We start from the raw sequence: 6,611 nt of genomic DNA, 5'->3' as shown, positions 1-6,611 counted from the left end.
GGAGACCAAGTTCCACTATCAAGATTTCTAATGCGTGACCCACGTCTAGGAGATGTACTGTGGTTTTTTTCTCTTGTGGCTTGTCCCGGGGCCCACCCGAGCCTGTCTAAACAGGTATTGTCCCCTCTTCAACGCAGAAAACGGCGATGCCGCCCCGCAAGGCGTGGAGACAGAGCCCTGCCGGCCTCCTTGGGCAATTGCCCCATCTCTCAAGCCCTCCCCAAGCCCGGGAATCGCTTTGGCAGGCCCATGGCGCCCTCTACTGGTCCTGGAACGCCAATGCAAGCCTCCTACCCACCCCCCACCCCCCTCCCCAGCCCCAAACGTGCACCAGTGGGGTCCCTCAGCCTGGCCTGCACCCTCTCACAATCCAGGACCCATCAGGGGATGTTGGAGAGCCAGTTTCAGCCCTATCCTGCAAGCCAGGCCAAGGGACCCCACTGGTTCACAAATTCATGCACCAGGCCTTTAGTATAACATATTTTGTGTAGCTCAAGTTAAGAGTTCAACATATGACCTGGCTGGGTATGGCTCAGTGGTTGAGCATCCATGCAGGAACCAAGAGGTCACTGGTTTGATTTTCAGTCAGGGCACAGATCAGGGTTGTGGGCTTGATCCCCAGTGAGGGGCATGCAGGAGGCAGCCAATTGCTGATGTTTCTTCTCATCGATGTTCCTATCTCTCTATCCCTCTCCCTTCCTCTCTCTATAAAAAATCCATAAAAACGTAAAAAAGAAAATGACCTTGTGTTTTCAGTAGAGCAGGAAAGTCGGAGCTTTCTTAGATCCAGAGTCTGGGAGGTGATGCCGAAAGCCTGCCCCCCGGGGAGTGGCCTGGGCAGGGGGGGAGCCTGGGCTGAGGGTCCCGCTCCCAGGTGGTCACCCTGGCAGTGCCCGCAGCCCTCACCCCACCCCCGTTTTTCTCATTCTCACTTTTGTGGCATACTGTTTATTGAGACATAATTCGCAGACCGTACGACTCACACTTTGGAAGCACACAGTGCAGTGGCTCCCAGCGTGTTTGGAGTTGAATCAGAGCGGCCCTGTCTCTGCCTTCATGGGCCGAGTTCTAGGACGGGAGAGTCGGACGAAACGGACAGAATCGTTGCCTTGCAGGCAGCAGAGGGACTGAGAGAACAGCACAGGTGCTGGAGGTGGGGGCCGCTTCAGAGAGGGTGGCCGGGAGCCCCTCTCTGAGGAGGGGTATTTGTTTTGCTGCCATTACAAGTTAGCATAAACTCTGTCGTTTAAAACAGCACCCATTTAGCCCTAATACACACACACACACGCACGCCGTTTCATGGCATGACCCCTCCTCCCCGTGCTCACCTGGCGGGAGAGTTGGGATCCCTCTCCATGGGGTTGCTTCACCTCTCACCCCCTCAGGGTGTCCCCAAGTATCTGAGCAGCTTTCCCTCGTGGGGCCCCCTGGACAGTGAGATGGACAAGCCTCCCGTCCGTGTGGCAGAGGCACATGCCCAGCCCCTGCATGGCTGAGGGCTTCGCGCGCCGTGTCCCTATCTGACCAGCGGCCACCGAGAAAGGGCGACGCCCGGCGGTTTCCTGGCCGAGCAGCCGCGCCAGGTCCAGCCGGGTCTGTCCCACGGGCTTTAGAGAAAGGCCCCATTGTCACACCCACCTTCTCAGCAACTCTTCACCACTCGTGACCCCGAAGGGTGGATGCTGTCCTTGGAAAGGGGGAACTTACTCCGGGGTCTAAAGCGGATGGGGACTCCTGGGCTGTTCAATCCAAAACGGGTTCTTTTACCAAAGAGCTGCTGTCCGGCCAGCCGTATTTGCCCGCGAAATCGTCAGGTGCCCCGGGGGGAAACTGCGATGTCTGCAAGGGTCTGTGAAGTGAGCGTCTGTCCTGAGGCTTTGAACCCGGGAAGCAAGCCCAGGGCGGCCATAAAGGAGGAGTGTGGCGCCCTCTGGCGAGAGCGGGTCAGAGCACCCAGCGTGGGCTTCCCGCAGGACTCCAGCCTCCGGGTCAGAGCACCCAGCGTGGGCTTCCCGCAGGACTCCAGCCTCCTCCACCTCCGTGGCTAACACCTTCCCACTCAGCGCCAACCCAAGATTCATGGCTTTGCACGAGGCCCTGCAGGGCCCCACCTCGGCCACCCTGGAGCTGATGCGGGTCCATCTGGGAAGATCTCCTTTAGATTCGGGCCAAGAGGGGAGGTGGGGGTTGATCCCGGCGGGAGAGGCACAGAGCAGTGCAGGGCTGGGGTCACGGAGAGCCGGACGGCTGTGGGGACTCAGGCCTTGTGGCCCCAGATGCCGCCCACAGGGCTCAGGGAAGGAAGCCATAGCCCTGCAGGAAAGGTTGGGGGTTCGATTCCCAGTCAGCGAGCATTCGGAAGGCAACTGATGGAGGTTTCTCTCTCACCTCTCTCTCTCTCCCTCTCTTCCTCCCTCTAAGCATGTCCTCAGGTGAGAATAAAAAAATGTACTTGTCAGACATGACTATAGAAAGTCCCAGGAAGATACAAAAAACGCCGCGCGCTTGCAAAAGGGCAGGTCGCAGAACAAGGCAGCGCCAGGCCTCGTCTTCTGCGTCAAGGGAAGAGGCTTGTGAAAGGCCAAAGGAGGAGGATTCTGGCCCTTCTGGCCCAGACTTGAAGCCTAGAAGGTTCAGGGAGTGCGTTCTGGACGAGCCCCGGGGCTGTGAGCACCTCTCGGGGCTCCGCTGTACATGCCTGCTGTCGCCGCGTCCGCGCTGACGTTCCATCCAGGGCCGGACAGCCCGATGCCCCCATAAGTCACGTCTGCGTCTGCGTAGCGTTGACAAGGGGCGCTCTGGGCGAGAACCCAGGGTCCCCGGGGACCCTAGAGGAATTTCTCTCTCCGCCATCTGTGTGATTCATGTGGTGGGCTCCTCCCAGCGTCCGGAACTCCTTGGAGGGATCAGCCAGACGGTTGGAATCCGGCACGAAGGACTGAGATGAGCCTGACACCTGTGGGAGCAGCCCCACGCCCCCTCCTGCGGGGGCTTGACGGGCCTTGATCTGGGCTCTCGGAAGGCCCCGCGGGAGGCCCCAAGAAAGAAATCCAGAAGGTTCCTTCACAACGTAACTAATTCCACTAGGGAAGGCCGGAAGGCTGCACATACTCTCTGGCCTTCACACGCCGAATTTTAGCTCGGTTTCTTTGTCTGAAGGTACAAGAACACCCGTGATCAAATGTAAAAATGTCCTTGTGTCCGCCTGGCCGGTGCGGCTCAGTGGTTGAGCATCGACTCAGGAACCACGAGGTCGCTGGTTCGATTCCCCATCAGGGCACATACCTGAGCTGTGGACTCGATCCCCAGGAGGGGCTGTGCCGGAAGCAGCCCATCGATGATGTTTCTCTCTCATCGATGTTCCTATCTCTCTATCCCTCTCCCTTCCTCTCTCTATAAAAATCCATAAAAACGTAAAAAAGAAAATGACCTTGTGTTTTCAGTAGAGCAGGAAAGTCGGAGCTTTCTTAGATCCAGAACTGAACCCCCGAAATGGCTTAAGCCTGACCAGCGTGGTTCAGTGGTTGGGCATTGACCTGTGAGCCAGGAGGTCATGGTTCGATCCCTGGTCAGAGCGGCACATGCCTGGGTTGCGGGCTCGATCCCAAGTGGGGGTAGGAGGGGTGCAGGAGGCAGCAGATCAGTGATGCTCTCTCATCCTTGATGTTTCTACCTCTCTCTCCCTCTCCCTTTCTGAAGTCAAATAAAAATATATTTTTTTAAAAAACCACTTATGTAAAAAAATGAAGCAGCACCTGTTTAGTAGCCCCCGGTTCTCTGGGTCGGAACCGGCTTCTATGCTCAGGGTCTCACAGCCACAGTCAGGCGTGGGCCAGCCCAGGGTCTTATCTGGAAGCTCTCAGAAGGAATTCACTTGCAGTTCATCCCAGGTGAGGGGCTGTCCGTTTGTTTGGCCGCTGGGACAGAAGACCACAGACAGGGAGACGTAAACAGCAGACTGTCTCTTCCACAGTCCTGGAGTCGGAGAAGTCCATGACCCACAAGATGCCCGCAGACCTGGTGTCTGGTGAGAACCGGTTTGCTGGCTCAGGGCTGCCGTCTCCTCGCTGTGTCCTCACGGGGCCAAAGGGGCCGGGCGGCTCTCCGGGGTCTCTTTCTTAGGCTCTAGCCCCATGCATGAGGGCTCCGCCTCGTGACCTAAGCACCCCCAATGCCCCGTCCCCAAACAGCACCACATTGGGGGTTAGTTTTCAACATATGATTTTGGGGGTGGAGGGGGCCCACTAACGTTCCATCTTGGTGCAGGGAGGTGCCTCGTCGCAGCCACGGTTCACAGGGCGACAGGAAGCGAGGGATGGGGCAGGGAAGGACCGCTCACCATCAGGCCCCTCATGACGTCTGGGGACGGGATGGAGCCGGAAGTGGAACAGGCCCAAGACACTCAGAGGAGACTTCTTTCTAGAACTGAACCCCCGAAATAGCTTAAGCCTGACCAGCGTGGTTCAGTGGTTGGGCATCGACCTGTGAGCCAGGAGGTCATGGTTCGATCCCTGGTCAGAGCACATATCGGGGTTGCAGGCTCAATCACCAGTGCGGGGCATGCAGATCAATGATTCTCTCTCATCCTTGATGTTTCTATCTCTCTCTCTTTCTCTCTCTCTCTCTCCCTTTCACTCTGAAATCAATAAAAACATAAGTTTAAAAAAATAGCTTAAGATACAAGGTACAATTGACATGCAATAAACAGCACCTATTTAAAGTGTACGCTTTGATAACTTTTGACACATGGATACATTCATGAAAATGTCTTCACAATCAAGAATATGAGCATGTCCATGGCTCCCCAGAGTTTCCTGGGGCCCCTCATCTCTTCTCTCACCACTCTGCTCCCCAACCCAGGCAGCTGCCTGTCTGCTTCCCGGCTATAAATTAGCTTAGGCTTTCCAGTTTCACATCAATGCAACCAGACAGTATTGTCACGGGGTCAACTGTTCCCCTCTCCAAATTCACATGTTGAAGTCCTAAACCCCATACCTCAGAATGGGACTGTATGTGGAGACAGGGCTTTTGAAAGGGGTCATTCAGTTTAAATGGGACCATCCGATTGGGCCCCAGTCCACTCTGAGCTGTGTGCTTGGGAGAGATGAGGACAGAGACACACACAGGGGGGTGACCATGTGAAGACACCAGGTGAAGGTCCGTCTACAGGCCAAGGAAGAGGCCTGCGAGGAAGGAGACCCACCGATGTCTTGATCTCGGACGCCCAGCCCCCAGAACTGTGCGAAAACCAAGCCACTGGTCTGCGCTACTTGGTCATGGCAGCCCGAGCAAACTAACACAAGTGTGCCCTTTTCCCTGACTTATTTCATTCAGCACAATTGTTTTGAGATGAACATGTCCGTGCACCTATCAGCAGTCCATTCCTTTTTCTTGTTGAGCAACATTCCATCGTATGGATATCCCACAATTTATTTACCCATTCATCGGTTGGTGGGCATTTGGGGTTTTTCCAGTTTTTGCTTATTGTAAGGAATGTTCCTGTGAATCTGTGTGTGAATATGTGTTTCCTTTTCTTTAGGGCACATGCTTAGGAGGAGAGTGGCTGGGTCTTATGGCTGTTGTGTGTTTAATTTTTTTTTTTTTTAATATGAACGCTTCACGAATTTGTGTGTCATCCTCGCGTGGGGGCCATGCTAATCTCGGTATCGTTCCAACATTAGCGTGTGTGCTGCCAAAGAGAGCCCTACGCTTAGCTTTTATAAAAGCTGCCAAACGGGTTTCCAAAGTGGCCATACTACTTTGCGTTCCCACCAGCGATGTATGAGCGTTCCAGTTACTCCACATCTTTGTGAGCACATGGCCTGGTCAGCCTGCTTCATGCTAATCCTTCTCATAGCTGTGCGGCAATAGCTCATGTGGCTTTAATGTGCATTTCCCTCATGACTAATAAAGCATTTTCTCATACGTTTATAGGCCATCCAGAAAGGAACATATAGCTTATTAAACAAAAGAAGCATCTGTTTGTTCAAATATTTGGCCCATTTTTTTAATGGGTTTTCTTACCCGGCCAATGTGGTTCAGTGGTTTAGTGTCAACCCATGAACCAGGAGGTCATGGTTCCAGGAGATCATGGTTCAATTCCCAGTCAGGGCACATGTCCAGGTTGCCAGATCGATCCCAGTAGGGGGCGTGCTGGAGGCAGCTGATTAAGGTCTCATCATTGATGTTTCTATCTCTCTCTCCCTCTCCCTTCCTCTCTGAAATCAATATTATATATACTGTATACTAGAGGCCCGGTGCATGGATCGTGCACTGGTGGGGTCCCTCAGCCTGGCCTGCGGGGATCAGGCCAAACCAGCTCTCCGACATCCCCCAAGGGGTCCTGGATTGCGAGAGGGCACAGGCCAGGCCAAGGGACCCCTCCAGTGCACAATCAGGTGCCGGGGAGAGACGTGGGAGGTTGGCCAGCCGAGGAGGGACTGTGGGAGAGCTCCAGGATGTGTTCGGTCCATCTCGCTCAGTCCTAATCGGCCAGACCCCAGCAGTAAGCTAACCTACCAGTCAGAGCGTCTGCCCCCTGGTGGTCAGTGCATGTCATAGTGAGTGGTTGAGCGGCCTTAGCATATCATTAGCATATTATACTTTGATTG

The sequence above is a fragment of the Myotis davidii genome, unplaced genomic scaffold (genome assembly GCF_000327345.1).
Source record: "Myotis davidii unplaced genomic scaffold, ASM32734v1 scaffold299, whole genome shotgun sequence".
NCBI lineage: Eukaryota > Metazoa > Chordata > Mammalia > Chiroptera > Vespertilionidae > Myotis > Myotis davidii.
The sequence above is the reverse complement of the archived record's forward strand: the minus strand, read 5'-3'. Positions refer to the sequence as shown.